At 42.5% G+C, this 12,567-nt stretch overlaps 1 long non-coding RNA gene across 1 annotated transcript in view; it reads right to left on the bottom strand.

The window, feature by feature from the left end:
* Positions 1 to 2,300: 2,300 nt before the first annotated feature.
* Positions 2,301 to 12,567, bottom strand: part of LOC135184338 (uncharacterized) — a 32,974-nt gene continuing 22,707 nt past the window's right edge. The window contains exons 2-3 of the long non-coding RNA XR_010305983.1: positions 3,149 to 3,220; positions 2,301 to 2,605 (exon numbers count right to left, since the gene is read on the bottom strand). This is a non-coding gene — a long non-coding RNA (uncharacterized LOC135184338). The remainder of the gene's footprint in view (positions 2,606 to 3,148; positions 3,221 to 12,567) is intronic.

The following is a 12,567-nucleotide window of genomic DNA, read 5'->3' on the forward strand; positions in this document are numbered from 1 at the left end:
CTCATCTCACTCCAGCTTTCTTCACTGATGTACCTTTATGTTTGGTTGTTTTTTCCTGGTGAATTTTACTTCTCCTAGGACTCTTTCTTGTACCTTTGTATAATAGAGAGAGACTCCTCCTTTTTGCTGTGCTGCAAAATGTGTCTTCTGTGCAGAGCGGTTCTGTCTGGCTTAATGAAAGAGCTGTAAAGGAGAACAAAGTGGTTCTCTTCCACTTAAGGGAGTGCCTGTTGCGGCTGAAGAAGCCTGTATTTGTCTGCAAAAGCTGCTTTTCCAGCTTATCTGCAGACCAAACACTTAATCAAATCTCCATCACTCAAGGACTGAAAAACTTAAGTTCTGAAGCATTAAGAGTCAGCCTCTAAGAAACTATTGCTGTTGTCTTGGACCAACTCAAGTCCCTGTCCCACACTTGGAAAAAGAAATATAAAAAGGGGAGTGAAGTTCAATTTAAATATCACAATGCACAAACTTCTCTGTAGTATATTGTGATGGTTTGGGTGTTATTCCCCCACCCCCCCACACTTTAGATATCACCCAGACTAGACTCAGCTGGCTCTGGAAGTTGAATGAAGCTTTATATTTACAGCTTAGCACAATATACAAGCAGATACTTACAGTATATACAGTTATAGACAGAAATATACAAGGTAAATAGTAATACAGAAACACAACTCCCCTCCCAGAAACCTGAGTCCCCAGGAGGGGCTCCCAACCACCCTTCCACCTCCCACGCCTCTCTGCCTTACCCCAGACATTGCCTTGTGCCCCAAGGAAGAATGGAGAGTCAGCCAGAGGAGTTAGGAAGCAGGTAGATTAGTCAGAGAGACAGAAGGTGAGGTTAGAGAGATGCATCCCAGAGCCCAGACACAGGGCAGCTACTTTATCTGTGTTTGGATTCTTGCTCTTGTACCTCTCAGCAAGCCTATGAGTGAAGTAGACATCACCATTGTTTCCCTTTCACAGCCTGTAATCTAGTTCTCACCTAAACATTCTAGCTGGCTTCAAACTAGCACATATATGAGTTTGAAAAGTCTTTCCATCATATTAGACTCTTTCTCTAATTGCAGAATCACAGAATATTAGTGGTTGGAAGGGATCTCCAGAGATCATCCAGTCCAACCCCCTTGCCAAAGCAAGATCACCTAGGGTAGTTCACACAGGAGTGCATCCAGGCAGGTTGTGAAAGTCTCCAGAGAAGACTTTCAGCAATTTGGGCAGCCTGTTCCAGTGCTCAGTTATAGTCTCTATTTCAGTACTATTGAATAAAATACGAGTGCAAGAATTAGTGATGGTAAAGAGCCACACAACTGGCAGCACTTACATGCCGTGCACGAGGTTTGTTGGATGCTTGGTGCAACACAGCTGGGAACTCACACCCATGTGTTTGCCACAGAGCTGTAAGTAGCTTAGCTCCACCATGTTCCACCCAAAATTACATCTGGAAATAGCTGCCTTCTGCAGCCTGGGTAGCAGGGGCAACAGCTTTCTTCTTTGAGCTACAGTAAGGAAAGGTAATGTTGCTGCTGTTTGACAAGTAAGCCTAAGGAGTAGAAAAGCTGAAAAAGTAGAAACTGAAAATGCTTGCATATGAAGACTGCTAATTGGATTGCTATGGCAGTCGTTTTACCCTAAGTACAACACACTTTTGAAATGTTTCCTTGCTAAAACATGACTGGAACAATTTTGCTGGATTTTATCAACTCCATATTTATTTAGTAATAACAGCTATGGGCTCAGCTGTGTTATATAGAGAACAAATGTTCTGCAGCCATTACAGTTACTATCCCAAAGTTCTTATGGTGTTATAGAATCAACAGAATCATAGAATCATTTAGTTTGGAAAAGACCAACCGCTAACCCAGCACTGCCAAGTCCACCACTAAACTATGTCCCTCAGCACTACATCTACACTCCAGGAATGGTAACTCCACCACTTCCCTGGGCAAGCCTGTTCAAATGCACATTAACCTTTTCCCTGAATAATTTTTTCCTGATGTCCAATCTAAACCTCTTCTGGCACAGCTTGAGGCTACATCCTCTTGTCCTATCATTTGTTATTTGGGAGAAAGGTCCAACCCCCACCTTGCTACAACCTCCTTTCAGGTAGTTGTAGAGAGCATTAAGGTCTTCCCTCAGCGTCCTCTTCTCTAGGTTAAACAACCCCAGCTCCCTCAGCTGCTCCTCATAAGTTTTGCATTCTAGACCCTTCACCAGCTTTGTTGCCCTTTGGACACAATCCCTCTTGATTCAATTGAAAGCTTAAGAGAACGAAAGAAATCTCTTTTCCTCTTCAACTGTTTCCTTGGTTCAGTCAACTTTATTAGTACACTAAAGCTTAAACTTAGAAATAAACAAGAAGCAAGTCTAAAATTAATATGGAGTCTTTGTGAAGCTGAGGTTACAATTGTTGGAGACATTTAGTTTACCACTGATTGTTTTCTGATTCTTAATTTCTTTTTTTCTCCAAAAAAAGAAAACCCTTATTTATTTCCTTGAATTTTCATCCATGGCAGTTGCTGGAAGAAAAGTGTCTGTTGTCTGTAGTGGGAACGTTAGAGAAAAATACTGTGGGCTTTTTTTTTTCCTATTCTGCTTCTTTCAACTAGGAAAAGAAAAAAAAGAAAAGAGAGAGAGAGAAAGAAAAGCAAAGGGGAAAAAAACATCCTGGATGATACAGGGTGAAAAACAATTACCATCTAAATAAATACAAGGGAAAAAACCTGACAAAAATCAACAAGTTACTTTTTCTATAAAAGAATATATGCAGCCTGGCCCCTGGGTGTTGGTTTTAAGTGAAGATATTGACTTTCAGCTGAATGATGAGTAGAATATTTTTCTACTGAAATATTGATAGTAGATTACACTAAACCACAAACTATCTCCATAAAGCCCATCATTTCTAATCCTAATGGTGTTTTCTTTCCCTTGGATGACTACTACATTCATGATATGATGGCTTTATTCTATCTGGGGGAAAAACTTTTTACCATACAGCTAAATTAACTTGTCAAAAGACTTCAAGCTTTGGAAGCTTTTACAGCTCAATTCAAAGCTATTATTCAAGACTGAATGAGAAGGCTGTGGACTGTAAAAGCTGGCAAAAAATAAATTTCACAAGCATTCACGAGTTGAATGGAATACTTACTTTTTGTTCAGGTTATGTGTGTTTCATTGAGCTGCCTCGGAATAGCTGCATTTTGCCCGTAAGTCCCTTGCTCTGCAATGAAAGGTGGAATGCTTCTGTCTGCTGCTCTTGAAGCTGTGACCCAGTGCACGCTCTTTCACGCACACTTGGTTATATTTAGTTTGTGCCAACCTAAATAAGTGTCAACCAGCTCTCCCAAACTGTGGGGAGCACAAAAGAGAATGGCTAGCCGCTGAACTGAGGCAGAGCAAGGACACAATTAAACTTATTTTTATCCTTTTTCTTTCAAAATAAGATCACAGACTGCCTTACAGTCTGTTACAGCTTTCTCATGCAAATAAAAATGCCTGGCTTCAGGAGCAGCTACTGCCTTTAAGGAGAAGCAACTTTCAGATTTTACAGACAAGTAGCAGCTGGCAGAGCTTGTACTTGGAGCCTTTCCTTTCACAGATCAAACCTGCTTTGGGACAAAGCTTGAATAAAAAGGCAAGCCAACAATTACAGCCCCCTGGAAAGGAACCCAGGGCTCTTAGAGCCGGGACTCTCTGGAACTGCACAAATGGATTCACAGGCAAAGGATGTGGCAGAATGGGATCCATAACAACCAGCATGGCAAATGGCCTGAATTTAGCATGTTCTCTGTACAGCTGACTATAGCTGGTCTATGGGGAATGCTGAGCATAGGAGCAGATCTTAAATACATCTTGTCACTAAGGCCTGCAGGGAGGTTCTGCCGTTCACTTGAGACCTACATCTCACTCTTTCATTCAAACACTGAATGAGAGGCACTGTATTTTTTCAGACATACCTAGAGCTTGAAGCATTTCCAAATGTTCAGAGCATGAACCCACAAAAGGGGGGATCCAAGTTCACTCCCATCTTCTCCTTAGCACATTATTCCTCACTAGAGGACTGTGATCACAATGGCACAGGATAACACCCTCCTGCTGTGAAGGTAGATCACTGAGCAGAGTGATGTGCAGGATGCACAAGACGAGAAAGCAACCAAGATGTTAAACTCCTTAGCTGCTAGGTTGTAGAGAGAGGGTTGAGAAATCCTTTATTTTGCAGAATCACACATACAGTCACAGAATAGTAGGAGTTGGAAGAGACCTCTGAAGATATTTAAGTCCATCCCCATGCTAAAGCAAGTCACCTAGAAGCAGGATATACAGGATCAGATCCAGGTGGGGTTTGAGTATCTCCAGAGAGGAAGACTCCATAACCACTCTGGGCAGCATTTTCCAGTGCTCTGTCACTGTTCTGGAATGTCATCAGAGTTTAGACTGGTGTTGACGGGATCAGCAGCATAGAACCAAGATGTTTTGGGGCTTGTCAATCCAGAAGTGAAGCTCTGGGGAGCACTAAATAGCTGCCTTCATTATAAGGTAGCAACTTCCTGTAGCTTTTGGAGGAGCATCTTTGAGCTTATGTTATTGAAGGAAAGCTAACTACATTATTAGATCTGGCCTTTTTTCCTGAAGAGCCTTGGTCCTGCATTTGTAAAATTGGAATATTATTGTTTCCCTTCCTAAGAACAAGACGAAGGTGAAAGCACTATGATTTCTTGCCCATTTCTGGAGGATCTGCACATACAAGAGAAGCAATACAGCATCAAACCCACCCCACACACACAAAAAAACCCCCATCACCAGGCACTTTGTGATTGCACAGAAGGAGAAAATCTTTAAGCTGTGGCAAACTAATAAAATTGCTGACAATTTCTGCCTACTATAGCTCTCTTCTATTAAAAGCAAATGGCTGCTCAAATATCTGTCACAGCTGTACAAGATCAGTAAACAAAGACTCTCTGCTGTCTTCTGTACCACCACATGTTGACATTCTCACTGTTCAGTTCTGTCCACTGGTTGGAGATGGCCACTTGACATCAGTGCTGATGAGCTCACTTCAGTCAAAGCCCCATTAAGCAGGAGGCTTACTTTATGAACATGGAAACCAAGCCTGGATACAAAGTACATCAACAGTGCTCAGAGGCAGGAGCTTGGAGCTGCTTGGGAATAAATCATGTTTTGTCAGACTGAGTTTTTTGAACAAAAGAAAAGATGATTTCAGTTTTAAGCAATTAAGACTAAAAGGAGCACTGATAGATCATGGTGGGAGTGGAACTGCACAAACCTTTCAAACGCCCAGTTTCTTTTTTGTTTTATTTTCCTAAGGGTTATTTAATCTCCTGTCATATGGGTAACACTTATCTAGTAAAAGATATTATTGGTCAGCTGTGTTTTGCATTTGGCAAGATCTCAGTCACCTGAACCTACTAGAAAATACTATAAAATCTCAAATTTTCTGTATCTACTTGTAAGGGAGCAATCACCATGGTGTATCAGCTTTTTCAGATCAAATCTTCCTATTCTGTGTCCAATAAAAAAAGGAGCAAAAAGACAGGCACAAGAAGAATAAAAAGAGAAGAGTCAACTGGATACAGTCAGAAAGCAGAGTACAGCATCAGAATAAAATATGTCAAAGACAAGAGCCATTCTTGCTGAATATACCTGGATGTGTTCACATAAAGCAGAAACTTTTGGGGAGTTAAAGTCTGGAGCTCACAGTGAAAGGCTGTTTGTGGATGTAGAGGTCTTGTGCTGAAACGGAACTCATCATCTACAGATCCTATAGTACTGGTTCAGCCCTTTATGCAGAGCCATCTAAAGGGGGGGGAAATGCCCACATCCTTATCTCTCCTGTGTAAAATTTGTTCCTTAATACCTGCTGCTTAGTCATTGTATCTTAAAAATCTCTTTTCATTACAAGCAATTTCGCTGAGTTCTCAAAAAGTATCACAGCAGATCAAGACATGCTAGCCAAAGTACAAGTGTCCAGAATAACAACAGTCAAATGGGCTGGCAGAAAGTGGTATCAAAATCATGAAAGGAATGTCTCAAAAGTCTGAAGAGTTGTACTCAGGCCCTGTTTGGCACCGTTAAATAATTTGGGTAGGACTTCTGAACTTAGCATTCGTTTGCAAATCTGTTGTTTAACCTAAAGCTAAGATGTGAGGGTTCAGCCATAAGTGTTAAAAATAAAATTCAGAATGTATTATGACAAGGGGTCAGAACACTCAAAACCTCTGCAGTCCTCAAAATCTCCTTGTAGGTGTCTAGAAGATAGAGGCAGAAGGGAGAGTTACTTCTCTTCCTAGGATCACTTGGCAACATGAGGAGGTCCCCCCCTTTTTTTTCCCCTTTGTGTGGAAAAAAGGTAAAGGAAGAAAAAAGGCAGGTGTCACACTCTGAAGAAAAGCAGGAATTACAAACCCCACAATGACTAAATTCAAGGAAAGGACTGAAAAGGATGAAGTGGAAACTAAAACTGAAGAGTTGTTTCAAAAAGCTGCAAGGCAATGTAGACCAGCCCAGTAATGGAATGTCAGTAACTGAGATATAGATTGATAATCCCCACACTGCATGATAAGTACTGTGTATTGTTCCTTTTGGAAAAGGAAGAGTTTGCAGTAGCTAGCTCTAGAGATGATGTTGCAATGGGATGTGTCTGTATCATTCCAGTAGACTTGGTTTAGGTTGTTCATGCTGCAGTGCTCTGACATCTGAAGAGACAAGGCATACAGATATGGATTCATCCTTATCAGGAGCTTGCTATCAGGTTAGTGGATGACCTGGTGATATTAAAGACTCTGTGATGAGCACTGAGCTTTTCAAACATCACACAAGTTAATATGGATAACCTCTAGGAAAGCTACTGAACTGGCTGAGAAATGCAATTGTGATAATAGAGCCTCTGCTTTGTACTAGAAAAAGGGGCAATGAAGTCAAAGTGGAAGCATAGTGGACCAAAATGGGGCTGTGCTTCTCTATAAGCAACAGGAAGAGAGAAAGTATTAGAGCTTTTTGTTTCCCTCACCCCAGCTCCTGTAGTCAATTGAACACAGGAATCTACCTGATTGAAAGCCAGCACTCATTAACTTGTATTCTGTATAGGCAAGTAGTCGTGGAAGAGTTATTAGAATGTGGCAACAGAGGACTGGCTGAAGAATGGGAGATGTATGTTGCTTAGTTTCCTACTTTCTTACAAACCCCTCAAATCCTCACTGCTTATCTCCAACACCAACAAAGCACTTTTCATTACCTTGCTTTTGGTAAATCCAGACAACTGTTTCAGGGGAGATTAGTTCTTAAATGCTACAGATGCTAGGCTGTTTATTTTGATAATATATTTCAAGGAACAGTTTCTCCAACAAACACTGTAACAGCTGTGGCTGATAAAACTCTTGGGTATAATCATTATCCTCTTTTTCCTGATAGAGATTGTCACAGATTTACCACTGAGTTTCAAGCTCAGATGCTGGGACTAGACAGTCAAGCAAAAATAAATGAGAAATGAGTGTTCTTAACATGACAAAACCAAAAGATGAAATGTCAAGGTTGAAAAAGTAAAGGAATTGCAGTTGTCAGATTGGAGGAATGAGTTGTCCTATGCAGGTCCATGAATGTACTTTGGACATGACTTAGTCATTGCAGACCCATTTCTACCATGCACGATCATGTGGACCTTGCCACAGGATTGACAAATTTGGAAGGTGGACTCCTGTGCCATCGTGGAAGAAGTTCTCTGGAGATCTGTCATGTATTTCAGAGCGGAATTTCCAGCAGCATCCATTGCTTTGAATGCCTTATTGACTGAGAGCCCTGTTCCCCAATAGCCTGACTGTCCAGAAATTCTTCTCAAAATTCAAGGTACAAAGATCTAGCCTGAAGTTCTTCCTCATACAGATACTATACAGTCAGATCTGGAAACCACTTTAAAATCATGGGCATCATTAGTCTTTCAATACACAACCGTACAGTGCACAAGGGACAGCTGTACCCCTTTGGCAGAGTACCTGCTTGAAGTTCTTTTAGCATACATCTTGTTGCAAGGCAACTTACCCATCAGAATTAATTTTCCAAATGGTGAAGGCAGTGCTGGTGCATAGAATCATACAATTAACCATGATGCAAAGCCAACAGAGTTGAGTATTAGATTTCCTTCGTACGAGCAGCACCCCCTTACAGGGCAAAGGAAGCTCCTTCTGGCTCTCTTGCCAGCTCGTCTCAACAGCAGCCTTGAAGACTTAATCCTAAAATTGCAGGGCTGTTCAGTGCCCTTCTCTGTTGACTGAATCGCTGGCCTGTCTGCTCCAGCTTTCGGTGAGGATGCCAAGTGAAGTGGTGGTTTCTGTGATGCACACACCTGACTGCCAACAACTGGAATGAGACCACCAACTTATTTCACATCAGTTACAGAATGACCACTGGAGGTTTGCAGCTTTCCACGGCTGCCAGCCTGGACAGGTTTCAAACTGGCAACCTCAAGCAAAAATGATCCTTCCTCCTGATACATCCCTGCTTCTGCATGTTTTAATGAGCTAGCAGGACGCCCCCCCCCCCCCGTTATAGAATGGCAGTCTTACAGCTGAGTTTAAAGAAGCATTTTTGCTTTCCTGGACTTGAGCCCAAAATCCTGCTTGGAGTAACTCACATTAATGTCAGCAGAACAATCTCAGCCAAATATAAAGTTCTTTTTTTTCCCCTTTAATTAAGCTGATATTCTCCCAAATCAAACACAAGCATTATCATCACTCCAAACTAAGAAAGATCATATGTGAATGTTGCCAGTGGAATTTAAAATCAACTTGATATAGCTTTACTTTTAGCAGAAAGTATCTTTATTTTTGCTGGATGCTTCCTTAACAAGCCAACTGTTAGAATTGGAATGAGGCAGGTTTCTAGACTATCAAGTGTAAAAACTTTTCTCTCTGCATTCTTCCTGCCTTCAGAAGAGATACAACACCTTAATTTCTCTAAGCTGGTTTAACTCTTCACATTTTGAGGGAATGGTTATGCCAAAAACATAGGCTTTTGTCACAGCTTCTCACTTAATTCCCAGGACCACTACAAGTTCCCTGGTTATGCTAGTTTGAGCCTAGCTGGGATATTTTGATGAGAAGAATTAGATTACAGGCTGTGAAAAGGAAACAATGGTGATGTCTACTTCACTCATAGGCTTGCTGAGGTGTATAAGAACAAGAACATAAACATAGATAAAAGAATTGTTTGCTCTCTGTCTTTGGGGCTGCACTTTTTCTCTCTAACCTGCCAACTGTGTGACTAATCCTTCTACTTCCTAAGCCCCCTGACCGACCCTCCAAACTCACCTTGAATGTAAGGCAAAGGATGAGGTAAGGTAGAGGGGTGGGAGGAAGGTGGAAGGGCAGTTAAGAGCCCCTTCTGGGGACTCAGGTTTCTGGGAGGACTGTTGTGTTTCTGTATTACTTTTTAACTTGCATGTTTCTGCCTGTAGCTGTATATATTGTAAATATCTGTCTGTATATTGTGCTAAGCTGTAAATATAAAGCTTCATTCTACAAATTTGCAGCGGCTGCGTCTAGGCTGAGTGATTTTCTCAAGTGTGTGGAGGCAGGTAACACCCAAACCATCACGTTGGCCATGACAATTTTGTCCTGACATGGCTGAGCAGATCTGCTAGCACAGCTCTGCAGGTATTGATGCTCCTAGTATCATTCCTGCATAGGTCTAAGTATTAAAAGACTGCATTTATCCCTAGCCCAGATAACCTAAAATCCTGAACCTCCAGCAGCCCTTACAAAAAAAAACTGAAACAAAACAAACAAAACCCAAAGCAAACAAAAGCTACACTAACAAAAAAAAACCCCAAACAAACACCCTAAACCAAACCAACAAAATCAACCAAATGACAACAACAACCCCCCAGGCAAACAAACAAAAAGCCTTCCTGCAACCTTTACCAATTCATTTCCAGCCTACATGGGAGCATTAAAAAGAGTGTGGTACAGAGATGCTAGGAAAGACAAAAGAGAATTAAGAAAGTTAAGAGTGGAAGTACACATCTACTGCTCATTAACTGACTTCAGATGATACCAGCTTGCTGAGGTTTCTTTCTGCAGCTCTGGCAGGAAATGTTTTATTTGCTTAGTAAAGTTTTCACATGCAATATGCTGTTGCTGGTTTATTTTGTTTCTTGAATCCCTTACCTATATATTTATTATAGACAGATATTATACCCTCACAGTAAAGAAGCACTGCAAAGTGCTAGTTAACTTCTCAGAGCTGACTGAATTATACCATAAATACAAGGGTACTGAAACGACAACAATAAAGGGATCTGTACTTTGAACAATAAATACGAACTGTAGCTATGCTTTGAATTTTATGCATGCTCTAGCTAATAGGTATTCAGCTTGTGTGGGCCACTGACATTTAAATAAACACATGTGCAGTCCAAGGGGGTTGGCTGCAGAACCTCTTGTCAATTGAAGCCAGCCCTGGGAACACTAATGGAGTGGTTCAGGATTGCAGTAATTCCACACTGGGCTAGCCCTTGGTGGTATCTCTCCTGAAACCATAAAGCATCCTCCATGAGGGGGGTGGGGGGAAGGGGAAGAAAATAAAAAGGAAGGAGGGGAAGGAGGGGAAGGAGGGGAAGGAGGGGAAGGAGGGGAAGGAGGGGAAGGAGGGGAAGGAGGGGAAGGAGGGGAAGGAGGGGAAGGAGGGGAAGGAGGGGAAGGAGGGGAAGGAGGGGAAGGAGGGGAAGGAGGGGAAGGAGGGGAAGGAGGGGAAGGAGGGGAAGGAGGGGAAGGAGGGGAAGGAGGGGAAGGAGGGGAAGGAGGGGAAGGAGGGGAAGGAGGGGAAGGAGGGGAAGGAGGGGAAGGAGGGGAAGGAGGGGAAGGAGGGGAAGGAGGGGAAGGAGGGGAAGGAGGGGAAGGAGGGGAAGGAGGGGAAGGAGGGGAAGGAGGGGAAGGAGGGGAAGGAGGGGAAGGAGGGGAAGGAGGGGAAGGAGGGGAAGGAGGGGAAGGAGGGAAAAAGGCAATAGGGACAAGGAGGGAGTGAAAAAAACCCAAAACGTGGCTTCAAAGAGAAGTTGAAAATACTGCAAAGCAAAATGTCTCCCAGCCTGCCATTTTTAGACTGAAGGAGAACTCTGCTTCTCTGCAACTGAGCTAATTTGTCCACCTTTACAGTGTTTCTACACCACTTCAGGAAAAAAAACAAATTGCCTTTTAAACAGAGCCATTCCTTTTTTTGTCTACAAAGCAAGGCCACAGAGTGTACTCATGTAAATCCATTACTGACAGGAAAGGCATTTGAGTTGCAGGACCCCGAAGGATCCTGAGATAAATTTCTGCATTTCTGCAGCACATGAAGTTCTGAGACTGTCTCTGTGTGCTAAGATGGGTTTGATTGTGGTGGAATAAACTTGATTGCACTTCTGGGAAGGAGAAGGACTAATTATGTAAGTCTGTCTTTACCTGTTACAGCAAGCTAGTCAGTGGCCCTAAAAATCAAAATTATTTGGCAGCATCAGACACACTGAGGGGCTAATAGTCACGGTTTTAATCCTCATCCCTCAATCCAAAATAAGAGAAAAACTGTGAAATATGTCCCAAGCACTTGTTTTACATGATGCACATAAACCACAGATGATTCCTTGAGTGTTCTTGGGGCATCCCAGTTTAAGAGGGACAGGGACCTCCTGGAAAGGGTCCAGCAGAGGGCTATGAGGATGATTAGGGGACAGGAGGGCATGGCTACTGAGGGGAGGCTGAGGGACCTGGGGCTTTTTAGTCTGGAGAAAAGAAGACTTAGAGGGGATTTGATAAATGTTTATCAATATCTGAGGGCTGGCCAGGAGTTGGGGGGGGGGGACAGGCTCTGCTCACTTGCTCCCTGGGATAGGACAAGGAGCAATGGGTGTAAATTTCAGCACAAGAGGTTCCACCTCAACACAAGGGGGAAATTCTTTACTGCAAGGGTCACAGAGCACTGGAATAGGTGAGAGAGGTTGTGGAGTCTCCTTCTCTGGAGACTTTCAAGGCCTGTCTGGATGTGTTCCTCTGTGACCTGTGTTAGATAGTATTGTCCTGCTCTGGCAAGGAGGTTGGACTCAATGATCTCCTTGGGTCCCTTCCAACCCCTAACATCCTGTGATCAAATGTGCTCCCTCACTGTTGTAGAAAGCATAGTTTCACATCCAGTTGTTACTTCTTCTCGGCACCAGTGCATACTGGTGCAGATGAGGGAGGATAACCCAGGATAAGCCAGGGCTCTCAGCCTTTCAAAAAAAGAGAGCAGCTAAAAAATAAACCCATTAAAAACAACAACAACAACACAACAACAACAAAAATACAGAAGGGAATTAATTGAGCTACTTATCACAGAGTTTAATGCTGTGCAAAGCAGTGGAGGCTCTGTAATAGCATTATAGATAATTAGAAAACTAGGATGAAAAGAACATGCTTTTGGTAACTGGAGTCATGCCTCCTGGGGTATTCTTTGTGGGCATCAATGCATACATAAGTAGGGGCAATTTAGCTGATACCATGTACTCTGGTTTCTCAAAAGCTCCCTCACCACAGGGTCCTA

The sequence above is a fragment of the Pogoniulus pusillus genome, chromosome 2, assembly GCF_015220805.1.
Source record: "Pogoniulus pusillus isolate bPogPus1 chromosome 2, bPogPus1.pri, whole genome shotgun sequence".
In the NCBI taxonomy this organism is placed as follows: Eukaryota; Metazoa; Chordata; class Aves; order Piciformes; family Lybiidae; genus Pogoniulus; species Pogoniulus pusillus.